This window comes from Malus sylvestris, chromosome 11 (genome assembly GCF_916048215.2).
Source record: "Malus sylvestris chromosome 11, drMalSylv7.2, whole genome shotgun sequence".
Lineage (NCBI taxonomy): Eukaryota > Viridiplantae > Streptophyta > Magnoliopsida > Rosales > Rosaceae > Malus > Malus sylvestris.
This window is the reverse complement of record NC_062270.1, coordinates 37911326-37930315: the sequence shown is the minus strand read 5'-3', so window position 1 is coordinate 37930315 and position 18990 is coordinate 37911326. Positions and strand designations below refer to the sequence as shown.

At 34.4% G+C, this 18990-nt stretch overlaps 1 long non-coding RNA gene across 1 annotated transcript; it reads left to right on the top strand.

Moving 5' to 3' along the window:
- Positions 1–1288: 1288 nt before the first annotated feature.
- On the top strand, positions 1289–12085 carry LOC126591568 (uncharacterized). Its single transcript, XR_007612417.1, has 2 exons — positions 1289–2386; positions 2473–12085. It is a non-coding gene; the product is annotated as an uncharacterized LOC126591568 (long non-coding RNA).
- The last annotated feature ends 6905 nt before the right edge of the window (positions 12086–18990 follow it).

Below are 18990 nucleotides of genomic sequence, written 5' to 3'. Positions count from 1 at the left end.
GATCTAGTGATATTCTCTTTCGTTTTTAAGTGAAATGTTTGATTCTCGGCAAAGATAAGTTTGAACCACATTATTGCTAGCTTATTATGAGGCTAAGTCCATCATTTTTCTTTAATGTAGATAATATCATTTGTCCAAACTGTTCAACTAGTCCTACAATCTAATAATTAAACTTTGATCACATATTAACCAGATACTGAAAAAGCGATCATTCCAATAATTAAACTTTGTAGACTAATTATTTCACCAATTGCTCAAGTTTATTTATGAGAGGAAAAGAAAAATCCAGTCGATTTCAAACTTGTCCAAAAAAAAAAATTACCAAAAACTTTGAAAGGCTATCTCACAGGTAGCTACTAGGGCGTCAAAAAACGAGCCGTCTGCAATGAGAAAGCACGCAGACGCAGGGCATGGAAGGAAAGAGGACCAACGTTTACTGTGATCTTCATCTCCATCGAAACAAGCACCCATCCATCAGATCAGATCAGATCCCACGTCTTTAAAAAGAACTTTGATGACAAATTAACGTTTATCAAATCAATAGATCATATCAAGTTTGTATGAAACAAAATTCAGAAGGAAGAGCGTCCTGTAATATCAAACATCACGGGAAAATTTGAATATGCATTGCGTTTGCTGCTCAGTTATCACGCTTGCAGCAAACATGATCAATTGACAACTGACTACTCACTGTCGTCCAATGCAGAGATATCTCTATGAAGTACAAACTAATTGTGATGCTCTTTCAGCCATAAAAAATTCGAAAATAAAATTCTTGTTCTCTTTTCTTATTTTCCTTGTCATTAGCTAGCTAACTGTTGTACGAAAATTTGAACTTTCAATTTTTTTTAAGTCACCTTTTCAAATCCATTTTTCGTTAGTATCAATTAAACTTGAAACAGTTAGAAATCTATCGGCTATTCAATAAATCTAATAGCTATCTAATATTTAATTAAACATTGAATATTTTTACAACGTAATCAAATAGTTAAACAATTCTTTATTGGGTTAATTTTATGCATAGGTAATTTAAAGAGTAAACTAAAAAGTAAAATGTTTCGATCTATATGAAATATTACAATAAAAGAAGAACAGTCGAGAATGTAAAATAAAAAAATTCAGCTGAGAATGTCAGTACATCCCCTTAAATCAAAATTTTAGTAAACCCAATAATTGAAGTATCGTGGCCTTTTCTGTTGTGTAGCAACAGTGTGTTTGAATTTTTGTTGAGTACTTTTTAGAACAAACCCCATCTCCCTCTATTCCTCCAGTCCACAGTCTACAGTTTTCTAAATTTTCTTTAGGGTTTTTAGAGAGAGAAGGAGACTCGGGGCTATGGCCACTGCAAAGCCGCTCTATATATCTTCCACCTGTGATACCTAAACACTGTTTTAGCACAGCCTATACAGATTGATAGCTGCAATAGCTGTTAATATTTCCAGTCCTTTTTTTGCCACATGCTGATGCCTCTTTAATTCACCGCTTAAGAAGAGAAGGGGGCTAGGGTTGGTTTTTATGAACCCTACCTCTTTAACATCTGTCTCATTTCAACCAATCCAAATGCAACATCTGTCTCAGTTCCACCCTATATACATCAACACATGCCCTCAGGTTTCTGCATCTCTTGCGTTCTTCTCCAGTCTCCTTATTTTTCCTTGCTCTCCCATTTTTATTTTATTTTTTATAAAATTTCATCTTCTTTTACTTTCCAAAAGAAAAAAACCATACTCCTTTTCTAGTTAGCCAATGGAGAAAGAATACCTTTCTTTTTCTTGCAAAAGTTACCCAATGGATAAATAATATCTTTTTTTATTTTCTTGCCAAGATTTGCTCTAGATTTAGTTTTTTCTTGGTCAATACTTTTGTTTAAAATCGTAATTTCATTATATATTGAAGTTTATGCAATATTTTCATAAACTTGTTATGACCCAGCTATATATATTTCAAGGATCAGATTTTTATAATCGCGGATGTTCTTTTATTTTTGTTAGCTCGTCGTGGATGTTCATGCACTATATATTTCTTAAACTTTTTTGGCCCTTATCATTTTTTTCCTTATTTTCATTCTGTGCTCCAGTAGCCCTAGCTTGTCGTAGATATTCATTCTCCTTTTGTTCATCCACACAATCTTGAGAGCAAGAGTTGACCTAGTCTCTGCGTAAAGAAAGTAAGTTCACAAGGGAAAAAGTGAAGCTGCCAGCATGATCTAGCTTTGGCTAAAGATGTATATAATCACGTATATATGTATCAGTTCTATTAACCCTGGCTAGGTCATGCTCTGACAGCTTCACTCCTTCCTGTTTTGGGGACCCAAAAAACACAGAAAGCCAACCATCCTCTCAACCTTTGGAACAAGAAAAGCAGCATAAAGTTATGAGATATCACTGTAAGTACATCATAGTATATTCCTGTGGTCTTAGATTTATTTGTCTTTCCTAGCATGCGTTCTAACTTTCTCTTTTTTGCTCCCAGCTTTTCTGTTTGTTCTTACTTTTTTTTCTAAATTATAAGCTGTTCAGTGATCTAACCCCCCTAACAGTGTAAGATTGACCCGCACCTCGAAGATGTTTATATGTAAATATAATTTTCTCGTGTAAATATTCCTGATGCAGATTGGGTATCTACACAGATTTTGGTGGGTGTTAAGATTTTTATAAACTGGTGTGTAGTAAGAATTCAACTCTACCAGTTATTTACCATGTACTTTGTTTTGTGTTGGCAGATAGATTCGAACTTAGAATTTTGGGTTCGATGATACAATATTAGGATTGTTCAATACTTTGTAACTTAGTTCCCTCTTACATCCAGTACAACTGTCCTTCTGAGTGTAGTAGACTTATTTGTTAGATAAAAATTACTATTACACCAAGAGAATGATATGTTTGTTTTTTTTCAACATGTATATGTGAATGGGAGTTAGAGATTTAACACCAAGTTAATATGGAAATAAAAATGCTCAGCCAGAGAAATTTATGCAGAGAAGTGTGAAGCTAGGCCACACTCACACAGCATATATGACTTTGTACAACCGAACTTGTGGTGAAATGTCAGGAGTTTTTATTTGTTTCTGTTGATGTGTTGGACTGCTGGTCTCCAAATTTTCTCTTAAAGGTTTGAGACTACAAACTATAATGGTGGAGTGTTTGATTGACTGGCGTCCGCACTAAGATTGGATGAGTTATTTAGCATCAATTCTTGTCTGAACTAAAACATTGGTTTAATCCAATGTGATTTGATTATTGCATCTTTTATATAAAGCAAAGATGAATAGTGCTTTTGGTGTCAACAAGTTCCAACAAAAAAACAAAAAAAAACAAAAATGCTTCCTAGACGAAATTTTTTAAAGGCATTCCAAAATAATGCATTAAACAAATTAGGGGTATTTTTGCTATTTTAACAACTAATTTTTGAGCTTTAAAAAAAAATTATTACATAGGTTAGAAATAATGTGATTCAATTTGTATATTTTTAAATACGTTCAAAATGAGATAAAAATTATATGTTACATGTAGATAATAATATGATTAAATTAGTAGTAAAATGATTTTTTTCTAACAAACAATATGATTTATATTAAGGAGGAAATGATGAGTTTAGCTTTAAAATAGACTAACAATAATATGATTTAATTAATTATTTATTAAATATTATTATCTTTATTCTTAATGTAATTTCTTTAGAGGTTGTTTTTATTATGTGAATTTAGATGTTTTAATTAGTTTAAGAGGGATTTATTCTAGCACGATCTAAAATTTATTCTTTATTTCAAATATTTAACATTCTTTTTATTAATTTACGTATATAAATACATTTAAAATATATAAGTCGTGCGTAGCACGTTGTAATCAAAAAATTTCTTGTACATTCTTAACAAAATTTTTATCATGATCGATTTTATTATGTGATTTTAGTTCCTTTAATTAGTTTAGGAGTGGTTTTTAGGCATGATCTAAGATTACTTATTTATTTTAAATATTTTTTTTTTATCAATTTACGCATATGAATACATCTAAAATATGTAAGTTGTGTGTAACACTTTGTGAATAAAAAAATATCTAACCCTCACGCAGGTGCATGAGGGTTATTTATATATTGTTCGCAGACTCCCCCATGAACAGAGATTCTCTTCTCAGCCATATTAGGCCCACCAATCCATTGCCATATCTCTTGCTGCTTTTTCTGAAAAAAAGTCGGCTTGAAACTCCCCCTCAAATTTGTGCCCATTTTGGTACATCCTATTTACTTTTTCTCTTTAAATTGGATGATAGATTGCTGATTGACTCCTTATATGGAACGATGGATTAATTGTCACACATCTCGAAGTCTTGATTCATTAGACATCAATCTCCAAGGTCGATAGAGGGGCGCGTTAGTTAATTATGTTGTGTGTCCTCATCAATTAGGAGTTAAGAATACACAATATAATTGGATATCATTGTGCAAATTATAGATCATTAGGTTAAAAAGATTGTGTCGGGCTGATCCTATACAATATCATTGTGTAAATTATAACCTCTCAATCTTCTTCCTTCTTGTTTCCATTCGTGGGCATCTTTACTTTTTCTCTGTTCCGTTTACATACCAAATGATATCTTATGGAACATATGGATGAGATGTGAATACTCGAAATAACAATAGCAAAAAAGTGATGTTGTGACTATTATTCATAAGTTCTTCAGGTAAATGAAGACATTCATCTTTATACACATACTATTAATTTTTAAAATTATAGGGTAAAATACACAAAACTACTTTAACTATTGGTGTTACGACACTTTCATACTTCATCTTTTAAAATTGACAATGTCATACCGCATATTACAAATTTGTGCCAATGTCGGACTTCTGTCAGTTTTTCTGTTATTTTTTTTGTTAAATGCTAACTTGGCCAGAGTGGACCCACTCATTAATCCAACTGGATTAAAAAATAATAAAAAATATATTGTAATAATTAAATATTCAAAAATTAAAAAAAAATTGTTAAAAACTAAAAAAAATAAAAAAATGGCCTAAGGGATTTGCCCTTCCCTTTCACCTGCCCAACCATTTTCTCCACTCGTACCTTCTTTTTTTCTTCGACAGCCACCAAAACCTATAAACCTTCCTCCACCCATCCCCCCAACCTTCCCTAACCCACCCCTATTCCCCACCTCTTCCTGTCCCTTTCGAACCCAAACCCTAAACTGGAGCAACAGGATCTAGAGCCTTTTTTCTGGCCCACAAAACTCTGGCGAAGACCGTTGACGTCGTGATGCGGTTGCAGAAGACGAGGAAAATCGAGTACTTGTAAAACGCCTTGTCATCGCCGTACAGCACTCTCATGATCTTCTCCAGCAAGAAATCGAAGCAAAAGATTCAACATTTTCGCCGCGAAAACAAAGATCGATTTGAAGAATTAGAGAAATGTGAGGTATTAGGTGACCTGGAGAATGTCGTAGGTGACGAGCGTGGTCATGATTCCGGCCACTGCAAAAACCCCTTTCCACAGCTTGCTTGGCTGCGGAGCGCCCGACAACGGCGTCGTTTCGGCCATAGCACGATCGCGAAGAGTGTAGCTGATGGCGCTCGCCTGGAAACTTGTGACAATACGGTGCCGAGGGTTAGGGTTCTGTGAAAGAATCAAAGTGATGGGGTCGATGGCTTCTGTTTAAAAAGGGGGAATTAGGGTTAGGTTTGGGTTTGAAAGGGAAGGGAAGAGGTGGGGGATGAGGGTACGTTAGTGGGTTAGGGAAGGTTAGGGGGACGGGTGGCGGAAGGTTTCTGGGTTTTGGTGGATGTTGAAGAGAAGAAGAAGGTTGGTGCTACGGGTGGAAGGGAAGGCTGGATCCCTTAGGTTTTTTTTTTTTAATTTTAGTATTTTAATTTTTGAATATTTAATTATTAAAATATATATGTTATTATTTTTTAATCCAGTTGGATAAGTGAGTGGGTCCTTTCTCTGGCCACGTCAGCATTTAACATAAAACTGACGGAGGTCTAACATTGGGACAAATTTGTAAGATGTGGTATGACATTGTCAATTTTAAAAGATGAGGTATGAAAGTGTCATGACATCAATAGTTGAGGTAGTTTTTTGTACGTTATCCTAAATTATATTATGTTGAGCGAAATTTTATATCATTTTAGATCGGTGAACTCGACGAATCGCTTCTACAATAACATATCTGGTTATGAAACTTATCTGGTTATACAATAACATATCTACTTCATTTTCATGTCCTATCATATCAAATGAGACTTATTAATATGTTATAACAAAACAAATATAATCAGGGGCATTTTCATCATTTTAACAATGTTTTTTTAATAATTTATTTTTTGGTAAAGTGTTATTTATTTATATTTTAATTAGTATCTCACAATAGGTTAGTAATAATGTAATTTAATTTCTCTTTTTTTAAACATGTTCAAAATATCTTAAGAGGCGTGTAATGCCGGTTATAAAAAAAATATTTCGCACGCGGATAATAATATGATTAAATTAATTGTCAAAATGATTTTTTTTAAGCAAACAATATTATCTACACTAAGGAGGAAGGGGGGTGGACTTACCTTCACAATAAGTTAGCAATAATGTGATTCAATCAATTGTTTATTAAATATTATTTTTTCGATTCTTAATGTAAATTTTATAGAGATTGATTTTATTATGTAAATTCAGCTGCTTTAATTGGTATATGAGGCGTTTCTTTTAGCATGATCTAAAATTATTTATTTACTTCAAATATTTGACTTTCTTTTTGTCAATTTACTCATATAAATACATTTAAAACATGTAAGTCGCGCGTAGAACCAACCCATCTCAAAGTTCGAAATCTTGATTCATTAGATAAATCAATCCCCAAGATCGATGGAGAGGGGTTTGTATTAGTGAAATATATTGTGTATCCTCATCAACTAGGAGGAGTTGAGGATACACAATATAATTAATTAGGAGAAATGCTAAAGAGACTTTTAAAAGTGAAACTCTTCATAACTTTTCTATCACTTCATGTTTATGATATAATATTTTATAATGTTGGCACGCATGAATTGATGTTAAGCTATGAGATGACAGAGAATCCACAAAGAGTTTCACTTTTAAAAAAGTCCCCTTAACATTTGTCATGAACTAATTAAGCGTTGGTATGTGAGAAAGTTAAAATACATAATAATATACTTGATTAATTTGAAATACAATATTATAGTTACAGATAAGTTACTCTAGCTTGGAGAAAGATTTGCAATGGGTTGTATGTTGTACTTATACGCCTCTTTTTGTTTTTCTCTTCACTCACGTGACATATCACTTGAGGATCGAGAGAGTCACAAAAGTAGTATCCAGTTGCACTAAGTTTTAACTTCTTAAACATCTCATGAGAGAGGTAGAAGGTGACACTTGCACTTATGTTTTTTTCACAAGTGGGTGCCAATTTGGTGCACTGCTCACTGTCCCAGCCTTCAATATGATACAGTAGATTTTGTATCTTTCACATTAGCATAACATGTGTCTCTCCTTTTGAATATCTATGACATAAGGCAGATCTTCTTCTCTTAGAAAAACAGAGAGGAAGAAAATGAGAAATTATGTTCTCATCTCTCTTTTTGTTACTCTATTGATTAAATTTTTTTTAAAATTTTTTTATCAAGGTATTTAGGTATTAATAAGTGTCATTAATTATTTCAATAATACAATATTTTTTATTTCTAAATATATAATTTAGTATTAGAAATGTTACATTTGATATATTTAAATTTATGGCTAAATATTTATCATATATTTTTATTTTTAGTTTGTACCCATTTTTAGTTTGCAACCCTTTTTTAATTTGTAACAATTTTCTTTTCAGTTTTAATTTGTACCCATATATTAATTTTTTTTGTCCATATTTTTTAAGTTTTATTGTATTTGTACCCATATTTTTTAATTTATTTGCACCCATTTTTAATTTTGCTAAATGTATGTACCCATGCTAATTATATGTATTTATTTTATGTTTTAAAATATACCAATAGGTATTTTTTTAAACATGTTAAGAATTATGTGGGTACATTATTTCTTGCTACAATTTTGTGAAGAACAATATTACTCTAATGTTTATTTTTAAGTACTTAATACATTTTAAAAATATTATTTGAATTTGTTTAAATTTCATAATTTGTGGACATTAAATGCATGAGTTAAATCTTTTAAATGATGGTAAGGACTTCGATCAAAATATTTAAACAAACAAGGTTTCAATCTAACAATTAGGTTGATTAGGGACTGAAACCAAATGATCCAAGAGAAAATTAGAGGAAGATTCACTTCATGGTTTTTGCCAACGTTGATAGATGAAACATGTAATTAAACAATGAGTGACAGAGTGAGCAATAATGCAATATAAGATTGAAAATATCCCACAAGCCAAACAAAAAAAGATGAACAATATCTCATCATGTTGTCATATGTTAAATGTCTTATTCATGCATCCACACTTGTTTTTTAGTATAAAACGAAAAAAATAAAAAAGTGGAGATAGAGTGCGATATATAAATTTATCATAACCAGAAAGATCCTTGTACCAACTGCAACATCCAACCTAGCTTTATTTGAAGAATAGTTTATTAAGTTCCAGTTGCCCATTCGAACAAGCGAATAATATCTTATTTACAAATTTCAAGACCAATGTAAGCTTCTTCTTTGCAAATAAGATATATTTTTATATTCAAAATGTAGTTTTTATTTTAGTGGAGATCGCTTTAATTAGTATGTTAAATAGGCAGTTGTTATGGGTGAAGGAGAATTGATTGGGGTCGAATCTGTACCATGATGCATATGCATGATTATTTTTTATCAATGTGGTAAAATGTTGTTTGCATATTAAAAATGTTGTTAAAAAAAATATGGAGTTGGACTTAGGCAAGTTTGTTAGAACATTGTGTTCCTTCATCTGCGCCTAGTGGTAGAATCATAATTTTTTTCTTAGGTAGACAATTTTTAAGAGCTTATTGGTGGCGTCTAAGGATTGAAGAAGGAATTGTTGAAATGAAAGTAAAATTGGTGAATTTGGGTGAAATGAGTTTTCCTCAATTTCTCACGCTCGCAATTGTTGCCTATTGCAAAACCTACGGCGCCCGTCTTGCCCAACTGTTAGGTGGGCAAAATCCGATGGCTGGAGGGATTTTCAAGGTATGAGTGCATTCAAATTCAAATTTTTATCCTTATAATTTAGATAATTTACTATAGAAATCGCTTATATTAAAAATAAATAATTTGTAGTTAAAAAATAAAAATCATGAGTTTTGTATCCGAATCAAGCCAATATGTTTGGGAACTTTTCTTTAGAATATTTTGTTTTCCATTTTCCGAAACTTTCTCACTGGGATGACTCTGCATGCATCTATTGGTTCCATCTGCCCTAACCTACCAAAGGGATCGAAACAAATTCAAAGCCAACAGAATGTCAATATCAAAACCAACTTTATCAGAATATATTACAAATAATTTTTTATTTGCTTGTATCAGATTGTTCACTTTACACATTGGACTCCCAAACATTACTTGGCATTGTCGTTTTTAGGTTGCTTTTAATGTGTAGCTGACACCAATTAGGTTCTCAAGGAACAAGCTTTTCCACAAATCACATTCTATTTCATAAATTAAGGTAGGTCCATTTTCTTTTAGATTCTTTTAATGTGTAGCTGACACCAATTAGGTTCTCAAGGATCAAGCTTTTCCACAAATCACATTAATTCTATTTCATAAATTAAGGTAGGTCCATTTTCTTTTAGATTTTAGGTATTGAGGACAATATCACATGTTTACTACTTGCAATATAATTCTCTAAAAAGTCACATGTATGTATGAGTTGAATGATTTTGTGCTTCTAAAGCTTTGAAATCTAAAACATCTGAATTTATATTTTTTCTGCTCGTCTCATATTCATTTTAACTATCATTAAACAATTTGTGGGAATTTAAACGTTACAGTGTATTATTCTTATAAAACACATTAGGGTTCACTAATGCATTTCCACAAATGACATACATTTTTTATTTTTTCTCTCTAAATTGAGGAAATTTTGAATCTACTTTATCATCAGTCATTAATTTATGTAATTATTTATAAATTACATGTAATCATCTGTTTTGTGTCATCTATATGATTTTGTGCTCATGAGCGAAGCATCCAAATTTACAGTTTATTGCTCGTCCATATTTCATTGTCGAACTATTCGTTAGGATTGAGAATGGCTATTTTCTCCCTAACGAAAGAGAGGGAGAGATCATTGGTAATGCATGAAACCAAGAAGGAGAGGGAAAATTGTCACATGCGATTGTTTTGGTTGAGATGCTTCCCCTTTCCTTTTCTCCTAAATTTGCTAAGAAGCGTGCCAATGGTCCCCGATAAACTCATTGTGTTTTGAGCTCTTTTTTTGATTCATGTATGGTGTAGAAGAGAGACCCACTTAAAGTTGGTTAAAGCTCAAGGTAAATTATAGAAGAGGTCACTACCTTGTCTGCATGGTGGTGGCATAAGCCTGATAATATTCAATTTGTCTTACTTTGGACCACTGCCACATGTTCTTTCAACAAGTAATTGATCACTAATATACTATTACTAACCTTTAATTAGCCCTTAATTATAACAAATTCACCACAACTTAGGACTAACTCAGAGGAGTCTGAGACAGGAAGGCATTCTTTGGCCACTATTTATATCACCCTCTTCTCCTCTTCTCCAAACACATATCCTTCAGCTAAAGAAAAAACAGAAATCTCTCTCTCTCTTCCCCCCCCCCCCCCCCCTCTCTTCTCCCTCATATGGATTAGGGTTTTGCTTTGGATATCGTGGACCAATAGCAGTTGAAGCTGCCAGCATGATCTAAACTTCCCTCTTGGTCAAGGAAAGATCAGATCATGTGGTAGCTTCACCTGTTGATGAGGATCACGAAAAAGAACACTCTCCCACTATCACAATTCTAGCCCTACACACCTGGCTAGCTTCTTTATGTGATTTTCTCATTTGGGGAATCATTATTCTGCTACAATTTCTTTCATTTGTGTGCCACATATGGTACTGTTTCATCATTTTTTTCTCTTACTCCGTCCTTTTCCCCCTCATTTTTGGTTCTAGATAGGATTTAACTTAATTTGTGGTGGATTTATTTTAATCAAGCATATTTCTTTGATTGTGAGCAGTTTTTTGTTGCATTAACAGAGCTGATAGTAGGCCTTCTAACATTTTATTGTTTGGAGTTATTGGCACTTAAAAAAAAAAAGTCATTATGCACCATTAACTAGTAAAAAAAAAAAGTAAAAGCGAATAAAAAAGTAAAAGCGAATGGTGACTTTTTTAGAGTGCTAACACAAATTATAATGATTTATCATATTTAATCCAGTTGGAGAGCTTTACTTTGCAAAAGAAAGCCATGACTTGGCCAATGAGAATCTAAAAAGGGTATATGCTGGGGAATCTTAGCTGCTTGGGGTAATATTCATATTACTGTTAGGGTTTTGAGTGACAGAATTTCTCCAATCCAAAAATGTTTGGTGCTTTTGAGATTCCATCTTATCCCTTAACCCTTATGCTTAAATTAAGCCCTTGATTGCACTAATCCCTTTTAGATGTTGTTTAATATGTTGGTTTTGTTAAAGAACAATTTAGTGGTATACGTCTGTTGTAAAAGCATGCATTAACAAGGGGGAAAAAGCACTTGAATCTTTGTGCATGGCTGCACTAGTATTATAAAGTTCAACTGTTCCATCATGTATATTAATTAATTAAGTCTCTTTGGATATATGATTGTTTAAACGTTGGAATAGTGAAAGTGCTTGTGAAATTCTGCTATTGAATCTGGGAAATCAGGTTTATTGTGAATTATGAGGTTCATTGTAAATTCCTATTCGTTTTTATGCAATTTTTCAGATTGGCAGTCATTATTCGAAGAACTTATATAGTATGATTTCATCGTCATGTGATGTCATTTTTCTAATAATACACTGCCACTTGGTGTCTATTGTCTTAACATTATTCGATCACAATGTTTCATTTACCATGTTCGCAGAAGGTGTAGCGCAAAAACTACACCCATCATAATAATATAGTAGGGTTTGCAGTTTATAGGAGCTGTAATTTTATCTAGGGAACTTTAACGAAAAGCTTCCCGGTACTGTTCATTTTAATAAAAAACCACATTTTTACACTAAAAAGTCAATCCTGATACTATTCATTTTACCCTTTATTTTGTTCTTATCATTAAAACTCAAAATTTTCAAGTTTTTTTCATTAGTTTTCATTTTTATCTATGCACGTAAGATTATGTGCTTAATTTTTTACTCCTTCAGTATTAATTATCTTAAAGTATTATATCTTTTTTTTCTTCTAAAAAAAGCGATAGTACGTATGCAGAAAATTTAGTGATATTGAAAAAAAGAAGTTACACTTATTTAAGGAGGATATAAACTTTACTACTTAATTTGCAAGGAAGACGAACGTAGGATCATTTTTTTCTTTTGGCAATTTTACATATATTTCACAGTAGATATATACCTTGTAAGTTACGACAATATAAATACTAAGGAAGGTGTCCAATTAAGTTGAACCAACTAGGTCCATTTGTGAAAACTTGCTCCCGAGTTGAATGATGTGTTGTATATATGTGAAACCTGAAATCTACCATCTACACCAATTCGACGTAGGATCTGCAAACTAACATGAAAACTCGACAACATTAAATCAATTAAGAAAACGATCCATCCAGGAAATAGAACTGCAATTTTTGTTTAGTGTCGGAACTGTATGTGCGGACAATTTTTTTGTCAACTTGAACTGAATAGAAGAATAGAAGAAAATGTTACCGAGATAGCAACCTAAGAGCACCAATAATTTTAATTGATAAGAATTTGATATGTAACTTTCCAATAAAAAAAAGTATATAACACAATTCTACAAATTCAATTATAAAGGTTTCATAAAGATACAAAAGAAAATAACCTACAACATGACCTAATGAACACAAAAATTCAATTAAAACAAAAGGAGGTCTGAGCAGACAACTACCATCAACATCACATAGCAGCACCACTGTGGCAACTCCAAGTACTGACCAAACGCCACCAGGGGCACCGCCGATACCACTACACCACAAAGGTCGTTGTATAAGATTACATAACCACGCAAATCTCAAATCCTGCTCATTCGAAACCTAACCATATAAACCCAAAGAGGAGAAACCAAAATCCAGACAAGCCCCAAATAACACAGCGAAACAACTGAGCAAATGAAATATTATGTCATTTTCACCACTTGGAGACCAGCAAGAACGAAATCCCGACGTCAGCGAAATCAACAAGCATGCATGTAAACAATAACATAGAAGGAGGCGGAACGAAGACCTAAACCGAAACCAAAGGAATAGTTTTGCACATCTTCCGCTGAATGAGTGATAAATCACTTTCACAATGAGTGGCGAAGATAAGTTTCAGATTGTACGTCTCAACCGAAAGCAAAAGCATAGGAGGCAACCAAGCTTATGGTAGAGAGAGGGGATGGGAGGAGATGGTGGATGAACATGGCGGTGACTGGAAGAGGGGAAAAAGAAATTCAGGTTAAGGCTAGGGATTTGAGATTCTTTTTGGGTAGATCCAAAAATTGAGGCTTAAGAGAACAAGTCTAAGATAGCTATAGGGAAATACATATAGTAAGAGACATAGCCCCTTTGTTGAGACAACGCTCAGCCAATTGGAGGGACGGTTACGCCCAAGATAGTTAACGTCTTTAGGGATGTGTGGAACTGCGCTTCCAATTCGTAGAGAAATTTTCGGTGTACTATGAACACGGCTTGGTATATGAAGTGTCATAATATAAGTTGTTAGAAGTTTTTTTTCAAGTATACCATTTGTATTATGACATTGGTATACTTTCACAGCACACAGAAACAAAAGGGGCATTATTGACCTTTTGAGTTTCGTTTGTGCTTCGAATCACTCAATTTCTTGAGAAAATTTTCAGTATGCCCAGAATATGGGACGGAACATATAATTGGTGGAAAAAAATTTCTTTCAAGTGTCCCCCTAACTGTATAATAACATGTGATTTTCTGCCCCGTATTTCGTACACATTGAAAAATCTCTCCGCTTTCTTAAGGATCCTGCAAATACATTATGTTTATTTGGCGGGCCTGAACTTCTCTCTCTCCACTGTATCGAAGAAGGATGCTTGGCAGTTCACAACGAACATGTAACAGTGCAAGTATTCATAAACTTACAATTTACTATTGTGTTTTTGCTTTTGCCTTTCCTTTTCTTATCGTTCAGTTTGGTAATTAATCTGATTCAAAAATCAGTAAATTTTAACTTTTTTCCATGTGAGTTCGATGAGAGAATTAGATTTTAGAGGATGGTGATGGGTTCTTATATATATATAAATTTTTTTTCTTTTTTAAATTAAAAGGGTGTTCCTTAACTGGCTTGCTTAATTATGAGTCTATTTGACTATGGCCATGGGTAAGGTGAGCCTCTCCAAACTCGGAAGAGGTAGATAACCGTGACTTACCACCAGTTATGCCAATTTTAAAAGTAATAAAAATAAAAAAAATAAAAAAAAACTCGTTTACTTAATTGTAACAGGTGATGGGGTTGAATGATTCATCTTCTCAATTGGAATTTTCTGGAGTTTCTGTGTGTAATTGAATTTTTTTTTTCCTAAAAAATTGTTGAAAATGATTAAATTGGTTGTTTTGAAGGAAGCAGCTTGATTTTGATTTATGTCAGAAATTGTTGCGCTGGTTAGGTATCATATTCATGGAATACGATTCTTGAAAGCTTGATTTTGATTTATGTCAGAAATTGTTGCACTGGGATAGGTTTCATATTCATGGAATACGATTCTTGAAATGTGAAATGGTTGACACAGGTAATAAAGTGAGGGAAGGCTATGAATGGGCAAAATCTTGGGCATAACCGTCGTAATGTCCCTTAAAAACTCTCTAATCATCAGGTGATGAGAAAGATAAAGAGAGGGAGGGATATTACAGCGGTTATACGGTCAAATCTCTCTTGTGAAAGGGATCGTTGCCATATCCGCCAGTAGTAGTTGGTTTATACAAGTAATCTCCAATTACTACTCCAGCTCAGTTCTTACTTGCTGATGTTTGTACACAAATTGGTTATTTTTTGTCTTTGTAATTAAATAGTCATAAATCATAATTAGGGTTTGGCAATGTTCAATACCCCTTACAATCATCAAAAGAAATGTGACTGTCAGATGATTTTACATGTTATTCATTGAACTTATGCAGAAGTGGGGATTAGAATTCATATACTAGATCCTTTCCGCTCTTTCGAGTCTTTTGTTTTAGCCATAGTCGATCCTGTCTATAGCTCCCTTCTTATTGTTGAATGTATATTGTACATGTATGACCGATATTATCTAATCTACCTCTTGCTCTTACACTTTATAATCTTATCTAAGTTAGAAAATGAATGATGGCTGATTAAATTCGACTGCTGATTTTCTGGTTTAAATTGTAATGTATTTCATGAGTATCAATGTACAAGAGACCAAGTATATAAGGGAGAAGAGAGAGGAAGGAGAGTTGGCTGCAAGCAACCAAAGGAAACCCTAGTGACTGGGTACATCTAGGCCTAATCTAGTCCTTAAATCAAGGAATTACACCAAACACTAGGTTAAGTGACTGGGTAAATCTAGGCCTAATCTAACCCTTAAATCAAGGAATTACTCCAAACATTAGGTTAAGCCACTAATCAATCAACTCCCTTAAATCAAGGGAAGATGGTTGTTTTACAAGTTTACGATATAATGATGGCCTTGATAGCTAACCCTAGGGACCGAGAGTCTTTAAGGTTATACTTATACTTCAACACTCCCCCTCAAGCTAGATCGAAGAGGTTAATTGAGCCAAGCTTGCCCAAAAAACGATGAAATTGAACGGATGACATTGCCTTGGTAAAGAGATCTGTTAGTTGTTATGGCTTCGAGTGAATATGGTCCGGATGATTTGAGTTTAGACTTGAGCACGGATGAAATGGCAGTCCACTTCAATATGTTTTGTTCTTTCAGGTATCGTTTGGTATGCAGACGAGACGGGACGGAACGGAGAGGGAGCAAAGATGCCCTCGGATGGAAACAAGGAGGAAGAAGAAGGAGAAGGAGAGGTTATAATTTTTTGTTCCACGGATATGGAACGAGTTGTTCCAGAGGGGAGGCGGAACGAAAATTCACCCAAAATTCGTCATGTGGAACAGCGCGTTCCACCCGTTTTAGGCGCACCAAACGTGGGACGGAACGCCTCGTCCCACTCCATTCTGTCCCGTCCCACGTACCAAATGATACCTCATGGAACACAGGGTTGTCATCAATGTGCATGGCTGCCTGATTATCGCACATAAGGAACATATGAGTAAAACTAGGGAACCCTAAGTTTGAAAGAAGCCCTTTAAGCCAAATTAGTTCACAGGCAGTATTAGCTGCCATGGCTTTATATTCTGCCTTTGCGCTAGATCGAGCAATGTCCTGTTGCTTTTTGCTCTTCTATGTGATGAGATTTCCACCAACAAATGTACAATAGCCTGTGGTAGATTTCCTATCAATTGCATTTCCTGCCCAGTCTGCATTTGTGTAACCACTAATGTCAGTAGACTGATTGTTGTGCATGATAATTCCTCACCATATGGAAACCCTTGAGGTAGCGCAATATTTTCTTGACAATGCTAAGGTGATCCACAGTGGGATAGTGCATAAATTGACTAGCCAAGCTCATTGCATATGTGATATCTGAACGCGTGATGGTGAGGTATATTAGCTTCCCCACCAAGCCTTGATAGTAGCTCACATCATGCATGGCTTCTCCATCGATGTTGAGCTTCAGTTTACAATCAACGGGGGTGATAGCAGGTTTGCAGTCTAGTATTTTGGCTTCTTGAAGTAGGTCCAATACGTATTTTCGTTGATGTAGAAACAATCCCTTTGAAGATGTTGCCATTTCAATGCCCAAAAAATACTTTAACTTTCTCAAATCTTTGATATCAAAGGTTTGATGTAAGGAGAGCTTCAGTGCTTCAATCTCAACGGCACTATCTCCAGTGATGATAAGATCATCAACGTAGATAAGAACCACCAACTTTTCACTAGTGTCGGTTCTTACAAATAATGAAGAATCAACATTACTTCGCAGGAAACCAGCCTTCTCTAGTACAGAACTAAGCTTGGCGTACCAAGCTCGTGAGGATTGTTTCAATTCATATATTGCCTTGTGTAATTTACAAACCATATTGCCTTCAATATGATTATACCCCGGGGGGGGCTGCATATACACTTCTTCCTATAACTCTCTGTGAAGTAAAGCTTTCTTCACGTCCATTTGGTAAATGAACCATCCACCATTGAATGCTACCGAGAGTAGAACCCTTACTGAGTTCATCTTGGTCACTGGTGCAAACGTTTCCTTATAATTTACTCCAAATGTTTGAGTGAAACCTCGAGCAACAAGCCTAGCCTTGTGTCTCTTGATTGAACCATCAGCTTTGAACTTGGTCTTGTAAATCCAATGGCTTCCAACAACCTTTTTCCCTGGAGATAGTTGGACCAAGCTCCAGTGTGATTCTTTTCCAGTGCACGAAGCTCTTTTGTCATGGCTTGGTTCCATTGTAAGTAAAGATGCTTCTTGAAAATTTCTTGGCTCACAATGCTTATCAATTTCACAGAGAAAAGCAGCATGAGTTGTAGAGAGCCCACGAAGACTGATACTTTCAGTGATAGGATGCCGTGAGGAATACGTTACGTAGTCCTGAAACCTAGCTAGAGGTTTTCTGGTTCAATGAGGATTTCTCTTAACCCTTTGAGGCTCTGTAGAAGATTGGGAAAGATCTAAGTGAGACTCCATGTCTTTCTCACTGCAAGTTTGATCCCTGGAAGTGATTACGTCAGTTGTACTCTTTTGCGCTCTGGAATCATAATGGCTAGTCTCTCTTCAACACTTGATGATTGAAGTTTTAAAGAAGTGGAAACATATCAACTAGTTTCTCCGCTTGACTTGTATGAGTGAAATAAGGACAATCTTCTTTGAACTTCATATCTCTTGATACTAGACACTTCTTAGTGACTAGATTGAAGCATTTGTATCTCTTTTGGGCAGAAGAGTAACCCAAAAACACACACTTGGTTGCCCTGACATCTAGTTTGTCACGATTCAAAGTTTGGATGTGAACAAAGCAAACACAACCAAATACCTTGAGGTGTGTCAAATCAATTTGCCTACCCTTGAGTACTTCATAGGGAGATTTAAACCCTAGCACACGACTTGGAAGTATGTTGATGAGGTAAGTGGCAGTGGAGATAGTAAACGACCAAATTTTTTTAGGGACATTCATGTGTATCATGAGAGCATGAGTCGTCTCCAAGAGATCTCTATTTTTCCTTTCGGCTACTCCATTTTGTTGGGAGGTCCTTACACAGCTGGTTTGATGGACGATACCTTGAGAACTTATGTATTGAAGAATGTTGTTGGATAGAAATTCAGTGTCGTTATCTGATCTTAAAAATATTTGATTGAAATTGTGTTTTAACATGCATATGAAAATTCTTGAAAATGGTTGGAACTTCACTATTTGATTTCACAAGATATAAAAAAACTCACTCGAGAGAAGTCATCAACAAATAAGACAAAGTACTTAAATCCTTCCATTTCATTTTTTGGTCCCCATACATTAATGTGCACCATTTCAAAAGGTTTACTTGTCCTAGACACTAAATTGCCAAAAGGCAGTCTAGCAAATTTTGAAAAATGACAAGTATCATATGTAAGCTATGATTTACAAAAGTTTGGGAACAGTTTTGACAAGACGACCTCAGAGGGGTGAGCTAATCTCTTATGCCAAAGTTGGTTTTTATCAATGGACTATGATTGAGCTTGAGTAAAAATGGATTCTTGCACAAGTAGTAAAGTCCATTTATGAAGACTGTTAATGCATAAAACCGGAGGTCTTGGTACAACGTAAATCCGACCG